Source organism: Podarcis liolepis, assembly GCF_965112155.1.
Source record: "Podarcis liolepis genome assembly, chromosome: 12".
Lineage (NCBI taxonomy): Eukaryota > Metazoa > Chordata > Lepidosauria > Squamata > Lacertidae > Podarcis > Podarcis liolepis.
The window spans coordinates 6,710,352-6,736,665 of NC_139563.1; the positions used below are offsets into that span (position 1 = coordinate 6,710,352).

Sequence of the window (26,314 nt, forward strand, 5' to 3'; positions counted from 1 at the left end):
GAGTATATCCCAAACTCTATATTTTAACTGGAAAAGTTGGGGGGTCGTCTTATACGCCCAGTCGTCTTATATGCCAGAAAATACGGTAGCACTTCCCTTGAATGCAGAGGGTGCCAAGTTCAAGCCGCAGCGCCATCTCAGTCAGCCTAATAGCAGGACTATGTTCCTGCGCATAATCATGCGCGAAACATGAAGCAATAAAAGAAGAACCCCTTTATTCTTCCAGTTATTTTTTTATTCCTCTTTCTAGGATTTTTGGCTTCCCAACTTGGCAATCCAGTGGGAAGCAGGTCCTGTTGTTGGAGTGATATCTGTTCCAGATGGTTGGATGGGCTGCCCTGGAACGAAACCACTACCGTGTTCAAGCGTGTATAAAACCAGGCAAAGCTCGGGAGGAGGCCCGGGAGGAGACTCCGACCTGAGGAATGCAGAGAGAGGCATTTCCCCATTATTATAATGATAATGATTATTATTATTTTTAAATACCCAGCAATCCGCATTGTTGTAGCTCCTGATGAGGAGGGAGCTCCGCCAAGGGGAGCCAAAGGAAATATTTGCAGCACGGGCTGAGATTGCCCGAAGGAGGGGTTGCAGGATGCAGGCGTGTGCTCTGATGGCCGTGGAAAGGGATGCTGGCTTCATTCAGTGACTGGTGCCGAGGGTGTGCTAAGGGGAGGACAAGGGTCATTGGCAAGAACTGGCTCTCTGCTTCAAGCCCTAACAAGGGGCACACTGGAAAGTGCCTTTTTCAGAGTCAGACCATTGGTCTATGTAGCTCAGTATTGTTGACACGGACCGGCAGCAGCCCTTGAGGGTGTCAGGCAGGCGTCGCTCCCAGCCTTTCCAGGAGATACTGGAGATTGGGCCTGGGGAGAATGGCTGTTTGCTTCTTCCCCTCCATTCACACTCCTGTTGCTTAGCCTGTTCCAGTTCCCCACATCCCAGTATAACTCCCTTGGAGCTAGACTTTCCTACTTTCAAGAGACAGAGGGTTATTCCAGATTACCTGTTTCCTGAGTGTTTGTCCTAATTTTCTTGCAGGAAGCTTACAAGGAGGCACAGTCTTAACCGAACTCTTCTTCTGATTCATTTAGGGCAGCCTTTCTCAACCTGCGGGTCCCCGGATGTTGTTGAACTACAACTCCCATCACCCCTAGCTAGCAAGGCCAGAGCTCAGGGATGATGGGAGTTGTAGTCCAACAACACCTGGGGACCCATAGGTTGAAAACTGCTGATTTAGGGGGTAGTTTATATATGACAATTTGTCCTGACTTGCTTGCGGCATGTTTTCATGTCTTCTCATTACTAATCCATTCATTCCAGACTGTTCAGAGCATTTTCTCACCACTTTCTAGAGTCCTTTAATGCATGTGTATTTAAATGCACACAGAGGCCGGCTGGAGGCACCCACAAAACCCAGATTGTGGGATAACCAGCCTCATATAACCAACATGCTTAAGTCTGATTAAGGCACAGAGGAGTTAAGACCATAGAGTAAGCTGTCCTGCCAGGCTTAGCTCACCTTGGGAGGAACTAGGTAATCAGGCCTAGTGTCCTTTCCTGGTATACCTGATGAGCTCAGCATATGAAGAGGCTACACTGATGGCTCCAGCTTAGCCACATGGCTCTAACAAGCCTTTCTTGATAGAAATACATGAATGAGACTCTTAATTTCAGGGTTACGGGTTTGAGCCCCACGTTGGGCGAAATATTCCTGCATTTCAGGGGATTGGATTAGATGACCTTTGTGGTCCCTTCCAGGTCTACAATTCTAATTATCTCTGGCAGGATTCCTTCTCAGTCCTGCTACCTGGGACCCATTCATTCATTCATTCAGTCATTCATAAATATGAATATTTATCTTGCCTCCAAGGAGCTCAAAATTGCACACACTGTTCTTCCTCTCTCCACAACATCCTCACAGTAGCCATATGAGGTAGGCTCTGTTGAGTGTTGGTGACTGGGCCAAGGTCACCCAATGAGCTTCATGGCTAAGTGGGAGTTTGCACCCTGGTCCAACATGTTAAACCGCTTGGACCATGAAGCCTCACCCCACCTGTCCTACACCTGATGCCATACTGAACATCAGGTGTGGGGCAGGTGAAAGCCTGGTTCAGCCAAAAGGGGGTTTGCAGGCTCAGCTGATCGGCCGGGCCTGCAAAGCCTCATGGAGAGTTCTGGGCAATCTAGCACCTTGAAGGGGGCACCTGAGGACCTCAGTGGGCAAGAAGGATCACCTGATTTCATTGTAACACCACATGATTGACAGATGGCCAGCCCCACAGTGGGTGGGGGGATGTAGTAATCTGGCCCACCAGTCCCCTACCCCATCCTGATCTAACCACTACTGTGCTGGTCCCGGGGGGGGGGGAGGGGTTGCTGTGCGGCGTGGTCTGAGTCCGGTCCTAGGTCAAGGGTATGGAGGCTGTCCATCAAGGGCGAAGTGGGGTCCAAGGCAAGGGGCCGGGCGTGGTCAGGAACTCTGGAAGAGCAGGACAGGGTGCTGGCAGGAACAGGTTACCAACGATGTTGCTCCCACAACCTGGGACTGGGCTGACTGGCCTTTATCTCCTCTGAGGCCTAGGGAGGTCCCGACCCACAGGTGACTCACCTCTCCTGGCCTGGAGGCGAGCACTCCTCCTGCAGGAACTTAGTTCCCTCCGCCTCTCTGCCCTGAGCCTCTGCAGCTCCGGAGAGGCTGGAGGGATACTGGACCCAGAGGCAACCTCACCTTCCCCTGACAGGGCTGGGAGAGGAGCACCTGCAGGCAATGGGTCCTCCATCACCTCCGGAGCCAGAGCGGATTCAGCTGGTGCGGGCCCTTCAGGTTCAAGCCCTTGCCCCAGCTCAGCTGGCCCTGGAGGCGGGGACTCCTGTGCAGGCTGGGATTCCTCAGGTTCAGCCTCTGAATTGGATTCCCAGGCCATCACAACTACACTAGTGTAGGACAGCAGGGGTTGAACCTGTGGACTTTGCGCACAGAGTTGCTCTGCCTCCGTAGCGCCATGCCTGCACTCTACCACTGGCTTCCCGTGAAAAATCCAGGTGAAACTGGATTCAGTATGAGGTTGTCCTCACCCCTTGGCAAAAGCACTGCCATCCTGCTCTTAATTACCCCTTGGCAGTGGTCAAGAGAGGAGTTTCACAACCGGTGGTGGAAAATTAGAAGAGGATTGAAACAGCAATATTGTGGCCTTTAGGAATGGCTTGTTCATTTCCTGCTCCCTTGCCAGAGCATTAAGATACGGACCGGTAGAGAGCTTCGGACCCTGAATTGCTTGTATATTTGACTCACGGAGCTGGGAGCTGAGCTACACCTAGTTCCAGCTATTGAAATGCCGGCAGCCGTCCCTGGCTCACAGGAACTGACCCTTCCATTGTTGGAGGAAGCTGCGATGACATACAGGGTTTATTACCTATTCTTTCCTTCCATGTGTGCGCGCGTTGAGGCTGGAATTCCAGTGGGCTGGGGCAGCTGTCTGGGGATACGTCGGGAAGACTCGCCTTAGCCGAGGAATGCAAAGGTTAGTTGGGGATGGAGAATGATGAGCCGCCATTTCACCTCCAGGATCTGCTCACCCCAAGTGAAGTCCTGGGGCTGCCAGACCCCCCAACCCCATCTTGCGAAATCGCCCACTGTCTTTCGTGCATGTGCAGGGATGACTTTCATTGGCTACAAAAAAGCAATAGGCCCTGCTGGGGTTTTATGTGTGGTTCCTCAGCGGCCTCCAGTTCAGGGTTTCCCAAACTTGGGTCTCCAGCTGTTTTTGGGACTACAGTTCCCATCTTCCCTGACCACTGGTCCTGCTAGCTAGGGTTGATGGGAGTTGTATTCCAAAAACAGCTGGAGGGCCATGTTCTGCATCTGCTTGCCTGTTGAAGGTTCTGGTTCTGCAAGGAACCTTGTGATGGGCCTTGGAGCCTTCCTTGAATTTCCAATTGGGGTGACTTGGGTCTGTGTTTCTTTTTTTAAATATCAGGGTCCTACCCAGAGGCAGAGCTAGTCGCCCATGGCGAGTGGTGAGCATCCCAGGATAGCGCCGCCCATGGCAAGCGTCCCAGGGGGGCGGGGCAGCGATGTCACCCCCACTCAGGGATGACACCCGGGATGGACCGCCCCCACCACACACCCCTTCCTCCACCAGTGGTCATACCATCTTATTTTGTTGTTGTTTGGTTGTTTAGTCATGTCCGACTCTTTGTGAGCCCCTAGACCAGAGCACACCAGGCACTCCTGTCTTCCACTGCCTCCTGCAGTTTGGTCAAACTCATGTTGGTACCTTCGAGAACACTGTCCAATCACCTCGTCCTCTGTTGTCCCCTTCTTGTGACCTCCATCTTTCCCAACATCAGGGTCTTTTCCAGGGAGTCTTCTCTTCTCATGAGGTGGCCAAAGTATTGGAGTCTCAGCTTCACGATCTGTCCTTCCAGTGAGCACTCAGGGCTGATTTCCTTCAGAATGGATAGGTTTGATCTTCTTGCAGTCCATGGGACTCTCAAGAGTCTCCTCCAGCACCATAATTCAAAAGCATCAATTCTTCGGCGATAAGCCTTCTTTATGGTCCAGCTCTCACTTCCATACATCACTACCCACTACACATCTTATTAGGACCTGGTATAAAGCGGGTTTATACCAGGCTCTGTGGTGGATGGTACCTATGGCTTGCAAAATGACTTAGATTGGGTAAAGTTCCATATTAGGACAAATTCACGAATGTTCATGGGCACTTTTAAAATTGCAAACTGATGCGAAAATCTGGAGAACTGAACTTTGGAGCTGAAAAATGAGAAAACTTAAATTGGCAAATTTGCTCATGCCTAACCCTAGGCCTGGGATGTGGGTGGCGCTGTGAGTTAAACCACAGAGCCTAGGACTTGCCAATCAGAAGGTCGGCGGTTCGAATCCCTGCAACGGGGTGAGCTCCTGTTGCTCAGTCCCTGCTCCTGTCCACCTAGCAGTTCGAAAGCACGTCAAAGTACGTAGGTACTGCTCCGGCGGGAAGGTAAATGGCATTTCCGTGCACTGCTCTGGTTCGCCAGCAGCGGCTTAGTCATGCTGGCCACATGACCTGGAAGCTGTACGCCGGCTCCCTCAGCCAATAAAGTGAGACGAGTGCCGCAACCCCAGAGTCGGTCACGACTGGAACTTATGGTCAGGGGTCCCTTTACCTTTAACCCTACGCCTGTTCAATTGAGTTTTTGAACTGCCTGCTAACTGTTGCGACTGATACTGCCTTCCCAGGCAGGCAGCCTCACTCCCAGAAGGTTCCCGGTTCAAGCTCTGGAGTTCCCGACAGCCAGATAATTCGGCGGTTGCATTTCCATTTCACATGGGGGTCCATGCTAGAAACAGTGCTAAAATAAATTGGACTTGCCTGCTGCTCCTGGCATCATTGTTCCATCCTCACAGACTGTCACCTCATTGTGCCTGCCTTATGCAGCCAGCTCTGGGTCCCACCTCCTTTTTTTTTAATAGCAGTGGGGGGGTAAACCCAGATTGAGCACACAACTTCCACCATTCATAGATGCTCGTTCATTCATGAAAATCATGCCACCCCACGAAGGAAGGAAAAACCCAGCGTTGAACCGGGTGGAGGTTTCATTGCCATGTGGAGGCCGCTGACTCGAACCTTGTTGGAGTTTAGCTCATTTTAATCTTTGTTTTTACAGCTGCTCCTCTCCCCTCTCCTCTCTTTCGGGGGCTCTTTATTACTCCTCGTTCTCTGGAGTGGCTTGTTAACAGCGTGGTTATATGTGCTCATATTTCTATATTGGGATGAAACATGCACACCCCAATGCCAGATTCCAGTTGTGTGAGGAAAAAGGACTTGCTTGCTTCTTGTGCAGACGAGGACTACACCACTTCAGACTGCGGCCGAAGGATACTTTCTTATCATTGTGTCCCCCCTCCATTAAATATGCACACAGATTAAAAACTGTAGTAGACAGGCGTGGGGAACTTTCTTCATCCTGAGAGCCACATTGTCAGGTGTGCATGCAGGAGCCAGGCCCTGTGACCAATAGGACTTTGCAGGACTGGGGCCTTCCTAAGTTTGTTCTGGAGAGGCAAGGCGCAGCCTCACAGGTGAGACCGATTGGCAACTCACAGCACCTGGTGGCAAGAGCCAGGAAGGGATATAAGGTCAGCAGTTCCCTTCAGCTCTTTGCCACAGCAACTTCCTTCCTGCCTTTGGCTCCTTGCTTCCTGACCCTCGGACCCTTGGCTTCTTGACTCCCGGCTCTCTGACCCTAGGACTCTTGGCTTCGACTCCTGGCTTTTGGACCTCCGTTCCTTCTCCCACCCCGCCATCTTGCTCCCGGTTCTGACGTCCCCTGCCAGGACTTCGATCGCCCGTGAACCGGACAGTGACGCACATTCCCTTCTGCTCAGACTTCCAGGGGCCACATGGCCAGTGGTAGTTCAGACCAGAGGCAAAAGTGGAGAGCGCAGCAAATGTGAATTTTGCCATCATACAGTAGGCTTGTTTCTGTGTACATCTGTCAGGAGCCAGCCAGCAGTAAATCACACTGTGCGAGTTGGAGTTAACTCTTTATTAGGAAGAACAAGATCTGCACAGGAGTGTCAGGAATAATGAACACAGCAACTCATCTCCGGTAGGTCTTGCAGTTGCTGAGGCTGAAGGTCCCCGTCTCCGCACAGCTGCCTAAGTCCCCTCCTCTCCAAGGTTTTCCCCAAGCAATCTGAGACTGCGCCTGCATGAAGCAAACATATCTGCCCTTTTCATGCCTCTCTTGGTTCCGGGAGACCAGTTGTCGCAGCAGGAGGGGGAGACACTCGCGACTCTTCACCAGCCTGACTCATCTCTGCCCTTGTCTTCCTCTCCGGCCTTAGCTTCTGTCTCTGTTTCTGGGCTTCTCTCTGCCCCAGACTCTTCCAGCTCACTAAGCCCTGTTACCTCTTCAGCTTCCGACACCTTCTTTTCCTGGTTTTCTCCCTATGGCCGCTCGTCGTCACCCCACCACTGCTCCCCGGGCTCTGAGCCTTCTTGCCTTGGGGTTCCCCAGCTGGTTCCTCCCACTATTCCTCTGTGTTCAACCTGTCCATGATATCACTTTTCTTTAACCTCTGTCCAAGCAAATAATAATAATAATAATTTATTATTTATACCCAACCCATCTGGCTGGGTTTCCCCAGCCACTCTGGGTGGCTTCCAACAGAACACTAAAATACAATAACCTATTAAACATTAAAAGCTTCCCTAAACAGGGCTGCCTTCAGATGTCTTCTAAAAGTTTGGTAGTTATTTTTCTCTTTGACATCTGGTGGGAGGGCGTTCCACAGGGCGGGTGCCACTACTGAGAAGGCCCTCTGCCTGGTTCCCTGTAACTTGGCTTCTCGCAGTGAGGGAACCACCAGAAGGCCCTCGGCGCTGGACCCCAGTGTCCGGGCAGAACGATGGGGATGGAGACGCTCCTTCAGGTATACTGGGCCGAGGCCGAAGCACGTCCATAATTCAAGGTATCCCCTCTAGCTAGTCCAGAACACTCAAGGAGGGTGTGAGGGAGGGCTGTTGAAGAGTGTGGCCTGCGGAGAAGGCATGTGGCCAGAGGGCGAGGCCCAAGGGCCAGAGAGATAGACTCTGAGGGCCACACATGACCCCTGCACCTTGGATCCCCCACTCCTGGTGTAGGCATTTCTGAGCTAGCTAGAACAATGGTGCAAGGCAGCTTCCTTTATTGGGGACTGTATTGCAACGGGACAGGACTAACCATCCAGGCCTCAGCTATTTCCACACTCTCAGAAAATACAAAATGTGGATCAAGTCTCAGCCTAGGATCAGGGAGACCAGAGGGAAAACTCCACTCAGCCATGAAGCTCATTGGGTGACCTTGGTCCAGTCTCTAGGTCACAGGGCTGTTCTGAGGGTAAAATGGGATGGGAGAGGGGAGGAGGAGGAGAACCGCACACACCCATTTGAACTCCTCAAAGGAAAGATGGGCTGTAACCAGAACAGGGAAGTGAAATGCTAATGTGCTTTGTTTGGACAGCAGCTTTATCTTTTTGTTTTGTTTTGTTTTAAAAACTTACACGAGTGTAAGCTGCTCCCCTCCCACTTTCCTGCTTCAGAGGAATCACGGAGGAGGAATCCGCTGCAGCCGGGAGCAGCGGAGGATCCATGGTCCCCTTCCTTCCCTCCTCCGTAGTTGCTTTGAAGCAGGAAAGTGGGAGAGGAGCTGCTTACACGAGTGTAAGTTGCTCCCCTCCCACATTGCCGCTTCAAAGGGAGCCCGGGAGGAGGGAATCTGCTGCAGCTTCCCTCACCTCCCGCAGAAGCCGCGCGCTCTTTAAAGGGGCTGCGCGGCTTCTCCTGGCTTTTCTGGGAGGTGGGGGGATTCTTGGGGGCTTTTCCCCCAGGAGGGAGAAGGGACTGATGCGGCCAGTCAGTCCCTTCTCCCTCCTGGAAAAAAGCCCGCAAGAGCGCACGAAGCTTGTGTGCAGCTCTTGAGGGCTTTTCCCGCCTGCCTCCCCCCTGCATTCGCTCCATAGGATGCACACACATTTCCCTTGCTTTTTAGGAGGGAAAAAGTGCGTCCTATGGTGCGAAAAATACGGTAAAACAAAATATATTATCCAGAAACATATCATCCCTTTTCCTCCCTCCCTCCCCCCTCCCACACAAAACCCACCCACCCCCACCCCCGGCTTCCCTCAGTTCCAGTCTTTGATTTCTCTAAAAATGCTGTTTTCTGCATGTTACACAGTTGTATAGATCCTCAAACTATTTAGCTGATTGTCATCAATAGAAAAGTTTGTGAATGCTTATTCAAAGCCAGCCAAGGAGTCCAGTTCTCTTTGTTGCGTCTTCAAATACTTTGTAAAGGGTTCCCATTCATCTTTAAAATCACAGTTATCCTTGTCCCGTAGCTTGTATGTCAGTTTTGCCAGTTCTGCATAGTCCATCAATTTTTCTGGCCATGATTCTTTAGTTGGGGTTTCTTCAGTCTTCCATCCTTGTGCTACCAGAACTCTTGCAGCCGTTGTCGCATACACGAATATGTTTTTCAGCTTTTTTGGCAGATCTTTCCCTATAATCCCTAACAAAAATCTTTAGGTTTTTTAACAAATGTTAAATGGAACATTTTCTTCAATTCATTATATATCATTTCCCAATTTTTTTAAATTACATTCCTAATAAAAAGGCTTCTGTTATTTTGAACTTTTTTTCATTCCCTTATATATCATTTCCCATATGCTTTTATTACCTTACATAGGATAAAAGGTGCCTTCTTTTTCTTTACATTTCCAGCAGATTTTAGTACCTGCCTTATACATTTTCGCAAACTTAAAGGTAAAGGTAAAGGGACCCCTGACCATTAGGTCCAGTCGTGGCCGACTCTGGGGTTGCAGTGCTCATCTCGCTTTACTGGCCGAGGGAGCCGGCGTGCAGCTTCTGGGTCATGTGGCCAGCATGACTAAGCCGCTTCTGGCGAACCAGAGCAGCGCACGGAAACACCGTTTACCTTCCCACCAGAGTGGTACCTATTTGTCTACTTGCACTTTGACGTGCTTTTGAACTGCTAGGTTGGCAGGAGCAGGGACTGAGCAGTGGGAGCTCACCCCGTCGCGGGGATTCGAACTGCCGACCTTCTGATCGGCAAGTCCTAGGCGCTGTGGTTTAATCCACAGCACCACCCGCGTTCCCTATTCGCTAACTTACTAGGAATCAAATATCACCGGTACATCGTTTTCATATAGTTTTCTTTCAACGTACAGCATGGCGAGAATTTCAGGTCAGTTTTCCATAACCTTTCCCAATCTGAAAATTCCAGGGTTTCAGGCAGCAACATCCCTGGCCCTACCGTGCGGCACCAGGGAACGAACCTGGGACCTATTTGCCTGCACGGAAACCGTCAGTCGTCCACACCTGGGAGCGGTGATGGACAAGGGTCCCCCTCCTGCCTGCCTGCACGAACAGAGCCAGCTCTCCTGGGTCTCATTTGGGGGGTGGAGATTGGAGACACCTATGTAAACACTTCCAGGAAGCCGCCCCAGTTCACTTTCTCCGGCATCCTGCTGCCGCTGGCACATCAGCCTTGTTGCCATCCAGCTGTGAGCGATCGGGACCTGCGCTTCGGAAGAAGAGGCGTCTCTCCTGCTCTGCTCGGAGCTGCCTGCCCCACCAGCTCTCTGGAAAAGGTACTGGGACTTGCAAAGTGGCTCCTTTCAGGGGTTTAGTGCACCAGTGCAGGAGAGACCCCTCCAGGAAGCCTTCAGTAAATGCATTTCCGAAAGCTATTTTCTTCTCAATGCAAGCTTAGGGAATGCTTGTTTTGGGTAATAATCGTGCTGATAATCCCTAAGCTTGAGTGGGAAAGAAAATACTTCTGAAGTAGTTCTCTTCGCGTGTCTGCAGCCCGCTGAAACCTTCCTGCTCCTGATTATATGATTTATTTATTTTCCCTTGAAGTCTGAGGTTTGAGGGAGTTTTTATGAACTTTGTTTCCCATAAATTACAGTTTTGAAGAGGAAATTCTGGTTGTGCGCGCACCTGATTATGCATATATAATACATGTGCACATACAAACACACATGTATTTAATGAGGTTTGATGCACAGTCTTACAGACTGTGAGAGCTGCTGAACAGCGAATCAGACTGTCATTATTAGGGATTAGTTCTTGAATTTTTCTACCACCCTTCTTTTGAGCACCACAGGGCAGAAGTTGCATGGCTGTCAGTCAAGGATCTTCAGTAGTGATTCCTGCACTGCAAGGAGTCAGACCAGATGACATGCGGGATTCCTTCCAATTCTAAAAATCTATGATTCTATTGTTGTTGTTGTTAGCTTGCTTATGCTGGGGTTGAAGATTAACAAAAGGCTTGCAGTATTTTTAAAACAGTCTTATCATTAATTTTGGGGCTTTTAAACTGTGGAGAATGGATTTATTTTTGAACTTACTGCAGACACAACAGTTTTCTGTATTAGAAACAGGTGCCTATTGCAAACATGGAGAGGGATGACTATATATAATTATATATAATTCAGGCGATATGGTATAACTTGAAGCTAACATGGTGCTACAGATTATTGTATTGCTAATTATTCACACATTGTGCAAGACATATGCAGTTATTTGGGCAGATATAGCCATCTAGGTGTGTTTTGGGTGGGGTTGCTCTTGAATTGAGTTGATCCAGAAGGTGATTGTGAGGTTTTGTCTGCAGCCAGCAAGCTGGCTCAAATTACACCAAGCCACACTTTTCCAATTCCGCTGGGTGCTGGTCTGCTTCGGATGGCCAGCTTTTAAAGCTGACCCCCAGTTTGTGAGCCCAGTGTGAGAGCCAGTGTGGTGTAGTGGTTAAGAGCGGTGGACTCGTAATCTGGTGAACCGGGTTCGATTCCCCGCTCCTCCACCTGCAGCTGCTGGGTGACCTTGGGCTGGTCACACTTCTCTGAAGTCTCTCAGCCTCACTCTGTGAGGTGTTTGTTGTGGGGGAGGAAGGGAAAGGAGAGTGCTAGCTGCTTTGAGACTCCTTAGGGTAGTGATAAAGTGGGACATCAAATCCAAACTCTTCTTCTTCAATCCCACTCTCCAGCAAGCAAATTATTCTGACCCGTGAAGACGATACCGATTTTGGCAGTAGCAAAAACATTTACAAAACGATAATAGATACAGCACTGTGGGGGTGGGCAGAGCTCGGTGCCAAAATGGGGGTGCAAACTGCCCTCCTGTCCAGTAATCAGATCGATCCATTTGGCAGTAATCCTCCCTCCTTAAGTGCTTTGCAGAGATCAGGCGAGCAGAGAGTTGGTGCCTCTGTGTGCGCACCTTTTGTGCATATATGTTTATTTTATTTTATTTTATTCACACCCCACCCTTTTCTCTCAAGGAGCTTTTCTCCTCCCAGCTCCATTTCATCTTCACAACAACCCTGTGTGGTAGCTTAAGCTGAGAATTACTTACTGCTCCCCAAGGTCACTTGGTGAGTGGAGATTTGAACCCTGATCTCCCAGGTCCTAGTCCAGCACTCTAACCACTGCACCACAATGACTCTCCTGTGTTTAAAAGTGCGTTGACATCCCCCTTCCCTGCCATGTGGCCTCTGGAGGCTTGACCAAGGGTAAATAAATACAGCTCACGAGCCAGAAAAGATAAGTTCTGCTGACTCCAGGTGGTCCTATTTTTGCCCAGCTGATCATCGGACCTTACAAAGTGATGGGCATGGAGCTATGCAAGCCCTGAAAAATCATGTGGTAGTCAGGGCATGCGCAATTTTCAGGTGTTGGACTGATAGTGGTGGGCTTCTTGCATGAAGAACATATACAATGCTACCTCTGGTTACATACTTAATTCGTTCTGGAGATCCGTTCTTAACCTGAAACTGTTCTTAACCTGAAGCACCACTTTAGCTAACGCAGCCTCCCGCTGCTGCCGCGCGATTTCTGTTCTCATCCTGAAGCAAAGTTCTTAACCCAAGATACTATTTCTGGGTTAGTGGAGTCTGTAATCTTGAAGCATCTGTAACCTGAAGTGTCTGTAACCCGAGGTACCACTGTACTGTTCCACACTGGACTTCCACTGGGTGGAGCCGCTACACCAGCTTCACAGCAGGAGAGCCACTGTTGTTTGCCAGGATAGGCAAGGTAGCAAGGAAGTTGACACGGTGCAAATGCAACAGCAGAACCCATCCAGCCCTCACACTGACCTCCTCACTGATTTGCCCTCCCCACTGTTCTCCCAGTAAGCCATGATGCTAGTGTGGTGTCTCTGCATCGCCGGGGGACCTGATTCTGCACACAGGAAACACACGAACAGCACATGCGTGCAACGTGTGCTCGTGCCAGACACATACATATCGGCACATGCCTCTCTCACACATGTTGTTGTTTAGTCATTTTGTCGTGTCCAACTCTTCATGACCCCATGGACCAGAGCACGCCATGCACTCCTGTCTTCCACTGCCTCCCGCAGTTTGGTCAAACTCATGCTGGTAGCTTCGAGAACACTGTCCCACCATCTCATCCTCTGTCGTCCCCTTCTCCTTGTGCCCTCCATCTTTCCCAGCATCAGGGTCTTTTCCAGGGAGTCTTCTCTTCTCATGAGGTGGCCAAAGTATTGGAGCCTCAGCTTCAGGATCTGTCCTTCCAGTGAGCACTCAGGGCTGATTTCCTTCAGAATGGAGAGGTTGGATCTTCTTGCAGTCCATGGGACTCTCAAGAATCTCCTCCAGCACCATCATTCAAAAGCATCAATTCTTCGGCTTTTGAATTATGGTGCTGGAACTTGATCTTGACTCAGAATCAGCACATCAAGCTCATGAGCTTTCTGGCTGGACCACTGTTTGAAGCAGACTTCTGCAATTGCTCCCATTTTTAAAACAACATTGTTTGCTAAATGGGGTTTGCTGCAATTGCCTCACTGGTTCACAAGGTGCATAGACCCTGCAGTAGAAGCTCTTGATCATCTAAATTCACCTGGAACTGCACCGGATGAATGACGCCTGCGCTGGTGATGTAACCGGCAGGTTTGCTCCGGATTCTCTTGGCCGGTTCCCTTTCCCTCCACGAAACATTTGGGAACAAATGCGCTCTCGGGAATGCACGGCGGACACCTGGCGAAGCTCCTTTCCCACCACGCAAAGTGGGCAGGCTTGCAAAGGCCAGGGACCAGAGAGCTCCCTTCCCTTTCGTTGTTGTTGCAAAAGCTACCTTCCGAAAGGGGCTGGCTTCCCTTTCCCGCCGGTTGCTCTTTGCTGCACAGATCTTTCCATGTCTTTGTTCTCTTTACGCCTCTGCTTCCTTTTCTCACTGGCTGCCCAGAGCCCTGGTCCAGCAGCCGTGACCCTTGGCCACCCACCTCCCTTTGCACAGGTGCCGAAAAAGACACCCCCTCACTCACTGAACAGTGCCAGCCCCCTCCCTTTCCCCTAGGCCCATTGTCTTTCCTTTCCCCTCTTTTTCTCGCTATTATAAAGCCTTTCTCGCCTTTGAACTCCAAGCGGAGCCCTTTTTTGCATGTGAATATGGAAGGTGGAGCGGACGGCAGCTCCGGGTGGACTTTGGCAAGGACCACAATGGTGGGGTTCCCGTTTCCTTCCATTCAGAAAGGGATTCCAGTTATATGGTCTCTGGCTCCACTTCATTTGAAAAAAAGGGGGATATGGTCAAATGAAAATATGGGAAACATGATTGCTTCCTGTTATGAAGGTTTCAGGAGCCGTGATGGATGCTTCAGAGAGATACCCAGGGCCAGCCCTTGTTCCAACAGCTCCCCAATGGCTCCACATCTCCTCAATGATCCCTATAATCTCAGGAAAGGGAAGCAAATAGCAAAGCAGCTAATTAATTGACATCGCCTCTTACCAGAAGACCGCAGACATTTTTATCCCAGCTCTGCTGTTTTTGGAGAGAGAAGAGAGAAAAAGGAGAGGGGAACTTTTAAAGAGCGTGCCAAGGCCGTCACCATCAATGTGCCCAGAATCTTCCTTCATGTCCTGTTTTCCTCGCTCGCTGTGCTTTGAGGTGTGCTGATGTGCTGGAAAGGAATGTGCTTTATGATATGTGTTTGATACTTACACTTTGTACATGCTCCAGACCCTCCAAGTGTCCCTGTTTTTCCAGGGGCAGTCCTGGAATGCTGATCCCGGAATGCCCTTTGTTATGTACTGAGTTGAATAGGGTCCAAAATGCAGCAGTCTGATTGGTCCTAGAACAATAGGATTCAGAATGCAGCAGTCCGATTGGTCTACAGGAGCCACCCAGTCCAGCTCCAGGTGGAAGAGAATCCGCAACCTGGTTGGCCTACAGGAGAATCCTGGAATTAGCCAATCATGTGGGGCCCATTGTGTAAATAATGTATATAAAGCAGACATTCTGGGGAAACTTCCATTCCTCCTCAACACTATGAGCTGAATAAAGAGCATGAAATCCGCTCTCGACTCCGAGTATATTTCACCCTTCTTTTCCTTAGGACATCCCGATTTTCACCAGAGAAATGTTGGAGGGTATGGTGGAATGTCCCTGGAGAAATGTAGGAGGCGACACCTCTATTTTCATTGGAGAAATGTTGGAGGCTTTTTGCATGCTCCCGTTAACTATGCTTCCACTGCTGGTTTGAGAAGCATGCTCATCCTGTAGTTATCCCATCATTTCTACTGCATTTTGATGCATTGTGTTAAGTTGTGGGTGAACATATCAGATGACACAGCGATTCTTCAGACAGCTCTTGTTTATTCACAGTCCAGAACAGAACTGAACTGAAGGGTTCAGCCAGCCTGCTTATATAGGGCTCCACTACAACGCAACAGTAACAACTTTCTGTAACTATCCAATCACTGAACGTCACTTTCAATTCCTTATTTGCATATGTGGACCTGAGTGAAAACTATCTACAGTCTCCCCCTGCTGGCTCAGGGTGAGAACTTCAGTACATAACACATTGTCCCCCAAACCAGATTCAATCCAAATTGGGGGAAAAGAACAACTAGCTGCATCGTAAGCCAGTAATGTGTATGCAGCCTAAGTCAGACCACTGGTCTAGTTCAATGCTGTCTACACTGACTGGCAGCAGCTCTCTCTCCAGGGTTTGTGTCTGTGAACCTTTCCCAACCCCGCCTGGAGACGCCAGCAAGGATTGAGGTTTTCCTCCTTCTTGTATCTTAATTTTTTTTTCTATCTCTGCAAGCATTTCAATTGGTTACACTTATTACTTTTACTGTATTTTGTATGTGTTTATATCAGTAATTTTTTATTTAAAGAAAAGAGAGGAAAACGAGAAAAGCTGAGATTCTCAGCATGTAAGAATCTGTGCCCCTACACCAGGCTCCTTCAACCTCAACCCTCCAGATGTTTTTGGCCTACAACCCCCATGATCCCTAGCTAGCAGGACCAGTGGTCAGGGATGATGGGAGTTGTAGTCCCAAAACAGCTGGAGGGCTGAGGTTGAGGAAGCCTGCCCTACACCCAGTCCCAGACTTATGCTGCTGATCATTTCTTCCATCGCTGTAATGGAAGTATTTCCTTCCAGGGCTGCAACTGAAAATGCTGTTAAGCATTACTGCAGATAGACCCAAATCTCTTATCTGCCCCAGAGAACTGAAAGTCCTCCGTCTGATGTAGTCGATGTTCATTCCACCAAATGCCTTAAAAAAGCCTCTGCCTTTGGGACAGACGGAGAAGATCGTTCCCTTTCCAGCTCCACTGGCCAGCTTTGAGAGACGCAGCCCTTATTCTTCTCCCCCGGAATTGCCGCTCAAAAGCAGCTCAAAAATAGAGGGCGGTTGTGTAAGGGCAGTGTCTGTCTTTCCCATCACAACTTGTGTGTGAGCTCCGCCAGCGAGCAGCTTTGCCGTGCAACAACTCGAAGTGTGGCAGGGGTTTTCTTTCCTTGGGGGCAAATGTTTGGGTGGAAAACAAGCTGGAGCATTTTGTCCTTGTCTTGGGAAGGAGCCCAGATCACTCAGAGAAGGGAAAAACCTAGCCGCAAATAAATCACGGAGAGCCAAGGTCAGCGTCATAAAAGATTTCTTTGTACTTGAGTTTGATAGCAGAGTGCAAAACATGGAGTCATGTGAGCCGGCAGGAGGGGGACCCTGAAACACAAGGGGTGGAGTTGGGGTGAACTGGAGCCATGTGAGAGAGGAAGATCACAGAGCTGGCAGGGACCTCAAGTCCAGTCTCCCTGCTACAGCACCGACGATAGGTGGCTATTCAGCCTCTGCTTAAAAGCCTCAAAGGAAGAAGAGTCGGTCTGTTCCACCATCAAATGGCCAATACTGGCCTAATAATATTTACTCAACGTCCACCCCCTTTCTTATAAATTAAAATTGAAATACTTTATTGTCACTTGTACAACTTGTATGCAGTGAGATTACACGAGCACCCCCCACTCAGCTCTCTTAGTCTTAATTCCCCTCGTTTACTGACGCACACACACCAAACCCGAAAGTCAGTTGCCCTGTTGTTCTCTTTTCATTCAGCAGCCTAACAGCCCATGGATAGAAGCTCTTCTTTACCCTGTTGGTGTGACTAATTATGCTTCTATATCTTCTGCCCGAGGGCAGGAGATCAAGAAAGTGCCGGCCAGGGTGTGAATCATCCCTGAGAATTTTCCTCACTCTCCTGAGGCAACGTTCTTCCGCCATGTCATTCGGCGGATTCATGGGACAGCCCATAATATCTTGTGCTGTATTCACCACCCTCTGTAGGCACTTCCTATCATATGATGTCAAACCAGCATACCACACCGTGATGCAGTATGAAAGGACACTTTCTATTGTGGACCAGTAGAAGGAGATCATCATATGTTGATTGACATTGTTTCTCTTGGGCTTTCTTAACCACCTGGGTTGTATCTGAACCCATCAGTTTGGGTCTTGGAGCAAAGAGAGAACAGATCTGCTCCACCATCTTTGTGAAAGCCCTATTCAGAGAGAACAACCAGATTGTGGGAATGTTCTGGGGTGCAGGAGAGGATATATTGACTAATTAACAAGTTCCCAAAATATCAGCAGAGTTTATAGACATTCCCCTTTAAGTTCGCAACGGTAACGTGTGCACAGGTTCGCTAGAACCTCTATAATAATTACTCTGGTAATTTCCCCTTTGTTCCCTCTTGAAATACAAGACACAACACAGTCTTTATAAAAGTATAAAAGAGTTTACTCACATTCTGTTCACAATATGATCCCAGAAGGCAGACAGGCTTAAAAAGGTTACATACATTCAGAATCTATCTTGTAGCAAGATAGTCCTTATCTCCTCTCTTGGCTGGGAGCCAAGAGGGCATCCTTAGATGTTTCCTCATCGAAGGAAAATGGCAGAGAGAGAGAGATGGCTGCCTGCCCTGTGCTTTTGTCATTACCTGCACAGGTGAGGCCACACCCACCTCTGGTCACATGCGGAGGAAGTCCGTCCCCAGGAAGTTTACCTGCTTGCTGGACAGTCATCCCTCCCCATGTTCTAACATGTACACTCTAGGAATGTTGTCATTGACTGCTCCTGTGTTTACATCCCACACAGATAACCTCTTAGTCGTCCCATAATCACTAGTCTAAATATACCCAAGTCCTTCAACGTTTCCCTCATTGGACTTGGACAGAAGGACCCTTGCCATCTTTGTCACCCTCTTCTGGACACAGAATGGCATTTTAACTTTGATGTAGAATGGAGGGGTGCAGAGAGAGGCCATGTGCATAGCTGCTCGCCCTAAATCAAGTAAATATATAAAAAATACTTAACTAACTGACCAAATCACATTGCAGATAGCTCAGTTCTGCCCCCCCAACATAAATCCTGGCTACACCCATGAAAAAGGAAAGAAAGCAGAGACATCACCTTGCCAACAAAGGTCCGTATAGTTAAAGCCATGGTTTTCCCAGTAGTGATGTATGGAAGTGAGAGCTGGACCATAAAGAAGGCTGATCGCCAAAGAATGGATGCTTTTGAATTATGGTGCTGGAGGAGACTCTTGAGAGTCCCATGGACTGCAAGAAGATCAAACCTGTCCATTCTGAAGGAAATCAGCCCCGAGTGTTCACTGGAAGGACAGATCCTGAAGCTGTGGCTCCAATACTTTGGCCACCTCATGAGAAGAGAAGACTCCCTGGAAAAGACCCTGATGTTAGGAAAGATGGAGGGCACAAGGAGAAGGGGAAGACAGAGGACGAGATGGTTGGACAGTGTTCTCGAAGCTCCCAGCATGAGTTTGACCAAACTGTGGGAGGAAGTGGAGGACAGGAGTGCCTGGCGTGCTCTGGTCCATGGGGTCACGAAGAGTCGGACATGACTAAACGACTAAACAACAACAAATACACATCTGCACATATAAATTAGCATAGGCAAAAACGGGCAGATTTGTGGATATGAACCTGTGTCCCAAATCTTGTACCTACCCATGGTCCTGACCTTCAGCTGGACTACCAATGGCATAGGTCTTAAGAAGATGTAACCACTTCTGTATTATCCTTGCGTTCATTCCTTGCATTATGTTAAATTGAGCTTTGTTCATAGCCAGGCTTGCTATTCCTCTGACCTCTCCTTACTGTCCTTCCCCTTGTGAACTCCATTTGCCTGTAGTTCTTTTCTAATCCCCAAAATATGATTTCCCTTTGCCTTGCATTGTTTCCAAGGGAAGATTCTACTGCATTGCTGCTCAGAAAAAAAGCTTAGCCTGTTCTGTGTTGTGCTTGTGGCAGTGAAGCCCTGGACACTGATTGGCTGAGCTGACATTGTGGAATGGAATGCTCAGTTTCTCCAGGAACCCAGCAGTTTGAAGTCCAAGTTCTGTGAGGAAAGGGAAAGTTGTCAGTTTGGCTGGGATGGAAATCTCACATGGGCAGTTAACTGGGAGATGGTTTGGAACGTGGGGCAGAGACGGACAGAGACGAATGTGGGGCAGAGACCTTCTAAAGGAAGGGTGTATAGTAGACTTGTAAGCTGAGAAAAATGAACTGGAAATAAGATTAAAGGGCAGAGGAGACAAGGAATTGAAGCAAGAAGGAGGGATTAATCAGCAAAGGAGCTTCAAAGAAACCTCACAACATTTTAAGCCTTAAAATAGGCTACTATGCTGGCAGGAAACTGCTCAGTCTGTCGTTTTTTCTACTTGTCGGAACTTTTGCCCAGCTTTTTATGTGCAGTGAATTTGCATTGATTTGTAGCCAGATGTCAGTCATGCAAAATGAGGAATCCAGCTGGTGTTGGAGAAAGGGAAACTTGCACAGTGTTGATACTTAAGAAGAGGTGGATCTGATATCCAAGAGAGAATCTGACCCGGTTTTCTATTCTCAGAGCTGTTGTCCTGCTGGGTGAAGGTTTCTCTTGTTAAACTCTTGCTGACAGCTTAACCTTCCGTATCTAATTAGTGTTTATCTGAGCTTCTGAGCTTCTCCATGAAATACACGGTTAGCTGCCTGCCAGACCAAATATTTGGCCAGTGTTTATGACTTCCTTGCTATTTTTTGTTGCTTTATACACAAACACTGTACCAGAAATGCTATGTTTTTGTGGTCCATATCTAGTTAGTGTAATAAACCTTTGTTCAGGGCTGGAGGGGGGGCTGTTTATGTGTCTCCATTGTTTGTGCTTTGGCAAAAGCTTTCCAAAGAATACCTAGACATTTGGATAAGTGCTTCCGAAACTTTTGACAGCAGAGGAACCCTTTTTATTCTGAATTAAAACTGGACATAGACTTCAAGCTTATGCCAGAGCAGGTTTACTCTAACGGAACTTATTTGCTGCTTCTCTGTATGAATCACTGCTCAGTATGCCTTCTGATTCGAAGGATGCGAGCCCAGAGTGGGGTCTCAGGCAGAAATCCAAAAGGCAGTCTCTTTTGATAGCTGGTAATTGTTAAGTATAATTGTTTGATTGACACCAGAATGGAAAATGCCTGTGTGTATCGCTGAAAGGTTTGACACTGGAAATTCCACTGGAGTATACTAAGCGGTCTCTGAACTCCTAGATGGGTTGATAATTAACTGCGGCTGTATTCTGCTAGCTAACACGTGAGTGTTTAACCTTAGATCAGGTGACAAAGGTATTTGGTTGTAAATCTCCATTTTGAAAGGATGCCTTTAGTCATTGTTCCCAAGCTCTGTGGAAGTAAGGATGCCTAATGGAGCTCACTCAAGGAGCACATGGCCTCAGGCTAATGGGGGCTGTAAAGAGAGAAAGACCTTTGCTTATAGGTCTGTTCAGAGTACTGCACATTTTCTAAGATGCTGAGCCTATGCCGGACAGCACAAGATGTCTTATGGAATTATTTGGATGTTTCTTTTATGTTTTTGCTGTGTTGTGAAGAAAGTTCTGCAAGTAAAGTTTAGAATAATGTCTAATGGGTCTGGACCAGGGGTCACCAAACTTTTTCAGCACTGTCCCTCAGACCTTGTGGGGGGCCAGACTATTTTGAAGAAGAAGAAGAAGAAGAAGAAGAAGAAGAAGAAGAAGAAGAAGAAGAAGAAGAAAGAAAGAATGAATTCTTATGCCCCACAAATAACTCAGAGATGCATTTTAAATAAAAGGACACATTCTACTCATGTAAAAACACACTAATTTCCGGACCGTCTGCAGACTGGATTTAGAAGGCGATTGGGCAGGATCTGACCCCTGGGCCTTCGTTTGCCTACCCATGGTCTGGACAATGTTTCATCCCCAAAGGAGTCTATTTTTAAGCACCCAGTTGTTCAAGCTGTGCAATATTAATTTCTGCAATAGTAACTCCATTCATTGAATTGCTCCAACCAGGCTGAAGGCAGAGCAGAATTACCTGTCCCTCACAGGTAACTGGACCACTGAGACCAGCAGACTCCATTGCAACCCCATGGTTGCAACGCCCCATACAGCGTTCATATTCACCTACCAGATACATCCTTAAATCCTGTAATAGGCTGTCCAAAATGTATGGAGTGTAGATCACAATAACATGGAGCTGCTGCACACAAGGCTAGATGTTTCCATGGACCTCCCTTTCTTTTTTATATATATAAAATAATTTTATTGCATTTTCAATTTTATCATAATCACAGTTTCCATACATAATTCAGTAAACTCAAACACTCTATCCGAGCATCAACCTCCTCCTGCCCCTCTCTGACTTCCGTTCATATTTACTTTATTCTTAGCATTTCCATAACCACTTTTTTACCTTCTCTCTTATTTTTATATTTCCCCCCATTAAATGTAAATCAGTTCCTTATATTCCCATTACAAAACATTTCAATTCAAAGCTGCAAACGTTTACAATGTTCTTTCATATATAATGTAAATTTGCTCCAGTCCTTTTGCTCCAGTTCGTCACACTGATTCCGGATCTCCCCCGTCAACTTTGCTAACTCTACGTATTCCACCATCTTTAGTCCGCCATTCTTCCAATGTTGGAAGCTCCTGTGATTTCCACTTCTGAGCCAGAAGTACCCTTGCGGCCGTTGTGGCATACATAAACTCACATCTCTTTTTTTGGGAATTTCATCTCCAATTAAACCTAACAAAAACATCTCTGTTTTTTTACTGAAATTATATTTAAAGATTTTTTTTTAATTCATACCATCAACCTCCCTTTCAGGGGAGCTCGTGCACCAGAGAGTTCCCTTGGATTGTACTCAAGGAAAGTTGGGATTGTAACCTTTCCAACACAGCATCCCCTATCCGTGGTGTGTCCATTTCTTTTTCATCTTCCTGTGTCTGCCTCAAGTCCACAGCAGCTTTGTGCTCCCCCTCTCCAAGACAGCGGCCGCCAGGAAGAGGTGAGTTCAGGAAACACAGGAAGTTATTTAAGGAGGAGGGTGCCCATCTCCTAAGCACATGTTTATGCCTGAACAATATCTTGTTTAAAAACCATTTTAGGACTCCGCGGTGACAATGATGGCCTTGATAAAGGGCTGCGGCCGCAAACTACAGTCCAGCAGCTGCAGGAGCGAGTCTCCAGCTGGCAGATACAGAGCTACTTTTCCAGGCTTAGAAAATTAATTGGCATTGCAGTGTGAATTTTGCCTGCGTTGCACATTTTTAATGCAAATTTTGTCTCATTTCTGCAGAGCATTTGCCCCCCAAATCATGCATTTTTGTATGTTGTTTTCACAAATGCATGCATTTTTTAATGCAAACTTTACCCTGGTATTTGTGCACTTGGCTGGAGAATACCCTTGCAAAACTCATAAATGGTAAAGGGACCCCTGACCATTAGGTCCAGTCATGGCTGACTCTGGGGTTGCAACGCTCATCTCGCTTTATTGGCCGAGGGAGCCGACGTACAGCTTCCGGGTCATGTGGCCAGCATGACTAAGCTGCTTCTGGCGAACCAGAGCAGTGCACGGAAACTCTGTTTACCTTCCCGCCGGAGTGGTACCTATTTATCTACTTGCACTTTGACGTGATTTCGAACTGCTAGGTTGGCAGGAGCAGGGACCGAGCAGTGGGAGCTCACCCCGTCGCAGGGATTCGAACAGCCGACCTTCTGATCGGCAAGCCCTAGGCTCTGTGGTTTAACCCAAAACTCATAGGATGGCTGTATTCTGGTTCTCTATTCTGGTTCTCTATTGCAAATTAGGCAGGTTTGCAAATTAAATTCTCATCCACCCCAAATTGTACATCTCTTTATCAGTACTGCAAGGCAGATGATCTCTCCCAGAGGCTTCTTATCTTCCTATCTAACACCATCACAACCCTTGGTTGAAACAATAAAATCTGCCCTTACTCTCTTCCTAGCTGTCTAGCATGACATCCTCCCGTTGTCTTTCCCCACATAAACATTATTGTCTCTATTCTTTTCTTTAAAAAAATAAAAAATCTTCTCGGTCCTTGAAGCTTCCTCCCTTCTTTGTATTTATTTTCTTGTTTCTAAACTTGCACCAGTCCTGTTTCTCCCTTGCATCCCATTGTTCCCTGGGATGAAACTTCCGTCCGTCTTGAAATTGCAACATGGCAAAACTTCCTGGAGGTTCTGGTAGACTCTTGGTCAGTCTCTCATTTTAGGTTTCAGAGGAAATGTCTAGATCTCTCTTGCTGCTGGAAATCTTTCTTAAATTACATAATACATATGCATGCAATTTTACAGTGGCCGCTTAGGCGTCCCCACAAAGAAAGGACAAGAGATTTGTATAACATTTGCATGTATAGAGAGAGAGGATTATAGAAACAATTGCCATAACTTAGGATGAAACACAATTCATCTCATCATCATCATCATTTATTTGTACCCCACCCACTTTGACTGCGTTGCCTAAGCCACTCTTCCAACAGAATATAAAAACATAGTGAAAAGTCAAACATTAAAAACTTCCCTAAACAGGGCTGCCTTCAGATGTCTTCTAAAAGTCAGATAGTTGTTTGTTTCTTTGACATCTGATGGGACGGCGTTCCACGGGGCGGGCGCCACCACCGAGAAGGCCCTCTGCCTGGTTCCCTGCAACTTCACTTCTCGCAGGGAGGGAACCGCCAGAAGGCCCTCGGCACTGGACCTCAGTGTCTGGGCAGAACAATGTGGGTGGAGACGCTCCTTCAGGTATACTAGGCCTAGGCCATTTAGGGCTTTAAAGGTCAGCACCAACACTTTGAATTGTGCTTGGAAACATACTGGGAGTCAATGTAGATCTCTTAGGACCAGTGTTATATGGTCCCAGTGGTTGTTCCCAGTCATTAGTCTAACTGCTGCATTTTGGATTAGTTGTAGATTCTGAGCCACCTTCAAAGGCAGCCCCACAGAGAGTGCATTGCAGTAGTCTAAGTGGGAGATAACCAGAGCATGTACCACTCTGGTGAGACTGTGCACAGGCAGGTAGAATCTCAGCCGTCATATCAGATGGAGCTCTTAGTATAGTAGGGATACTGTGACAAGGTAATTGGTTTGCCTGCTCAGCCTGCTGTTCAGATGCTAACAGCTAATGGGCAACTTCCAGGTCCTCCCTGCCTTTCTGAACCATAGTACGCCAATTTTATTCTTAACATTTTCTGTCTGGCTTGCAATTCATCTCTGGGTCCAGTTCAAGGACTGATAAAAGCGCTTGGTACATCTCTCCTTCTCCCATATGCCCCTACCCTTACCTTAGCATTGTCCACAAAGGCTGTTCTCAGTGTGCCCTTTTGGTCTGAAGTTCAGAAAATGGCAGAGGAAGGGCCTTTTCATTGGTGGCCCCCCTGGATGTAGAATTTCCCCAGGAAAGCTCACTTGGTGCCCACATAGTGGTTTTACCAGAGCTTTTAAGATATTTGGTGAGTGGGGGAGCTAGCTTCTGTTTGCTGGGTTTTAGCCCTTGTATTTGACAGTTGGTTTTCACTACTGTGCTTTTCAAAAATTGCTTTTTATTTTGTGTTTGGTTTTTTTTATGGTGGTTGGAGTTTTAAAAGTTCATTGCGGGGTTTTTTTATTGCATCTTGGTTTTATTGCTGCATTTTATTGTGCAGTGCCTAGATAACTTTTTTAATGAGGTGTCTTAGAAAGACAAATAATAAATGCCTGCAGATTGTTTTTTTGGCTGCTGTCTTGTGCACTTATCAGGGAGTAAACCCTATTGAACTCTGCTGGGTTTACTTCTGAGTAGATGTGCGACGGACTGGGCTGTTAGTATCTCAAGAGGGAGGGACTGTAATTCACTGGTAGAGAGTTTGCACTTGTGTACAGAGGTCTCTGGTCTCATCCGTAGCAAATGGGCCAGGAATCAAATTATGGCAAAGACCTCTGTCTGAGACCCTGGAGAGCTCCTGCAAGCCAGAGTATGCAGTACTGGGGGCAAATGGGCAGATAGTTGACCTGGTATAAATCAATTTCCTATAACATGGTGACTTCCAGATGTTGGACTCCAATTCCTATCAGTTCTGGTCAGAGGATGATGGCAGTTAATAGACTAACATCTGGGGTTGAAGAAGGCTCCAACCAAGAGTTTGAAAGGCCCACTCACACCCCTCTTCTCTAGCTTTAAGGTCTTGGAAATCTCAAACATTATCCCTGAACACAGGGCAAAGTATTGAATTATTTCCCCGCTAATTGCACAGACTGGTGTGAATGCAGCACATTGCCAACTGATACATTTAATTTATTTGCAGACTAAGCAAAGTGGGTAAGACCGTCCCCACAAAAAAAGTGTTATTTACTGAGCTTGGATTCTAGAACAATAGACAGGTAGTGAAATATACTCGGAGTCGAGTGTGAATTTCATGCTCTTTATTCAGCTCATAGGAGCAATGAATGAAACTTTCCCCATTATTTACACAATGGGCCCCGCAAGATTGGCTAATTCCGGGCTGCTTCTGTAAGCCAATCAGGTTGCTGATTCACTTCATCCAGGAGCCTGATTGGCTGCTCCTATAGGCCAGTCAGGTTGTGGATTCACTCCCACCTGGAGCTGGATTGGGTGGCTCCTGCGGACCAATCAGACTGCTGCATTCTGGAACCTATTGTTCTAGGATTCAGCTCAGTACATAACAGGTAGGATCCTAGAATGCAACAACCTGATTGGCCTGCAGGAGCAGACCAATCAGGCTCCAGGAAGGAAGTAGAGTTAGCCAATCACACGGGACCCATTGTGTAAATAATGTATATAAAGCCTGAGGTTTTGGGAGGAAATCAATAACTCTTCCTATGAGCTGAAATAAAGAGCATGAAATCACTACTCAACTCTTAGTATATTTCAGAAAGCCTTCCTCCAGTTGCAGAAATGTGGATATTTGGGGGGAAACCCACACAGAATTTCAGGCATCACAAATTCGTACTTTATGAACTGGCTTTCTGGGCTACAGGTTGAAGCCACCTTCCTGCCCCGGAAGTTGCCAATAGCTTCTCAGTGTTTAAGTGCAGAAATGGCTTTCCTGCTCCTTCCTTGAGGAGTCTAGTCTTTCTTTCCTGCCAGTGACTCCCCT

General features: G+C 47.6%; 1 protein-coding gene across 4 annotated transcripts in view; it reads left to right on the plus strand.

Annotated features, from left to right (window-relative positions):
* The window catches only part of GJC2 (gap junction protein gamma 2), a 76,818-nt gene that overhangs the window by 39,307 nt on the left and 11,197 nt on the right, over nucleotides 1–26,314 (plus strand). The window contains exon 1 of one of the 4 annotated variants that reach the window (XM_083467132.1): nucleotides 10,050–10,159. The exons of the other annotated variants lie outside the window; for them this stretch is intronic. The gene's annotated coding sequence lies outside the window, so the exon portion shown is untranslated. Of the gene's footprint in view, nucleotides 1–10,049; nucleotides 10,160–26,314 lie in introns of those variants that run through there. 4 annotated transcript variants of the gene reach the window in all.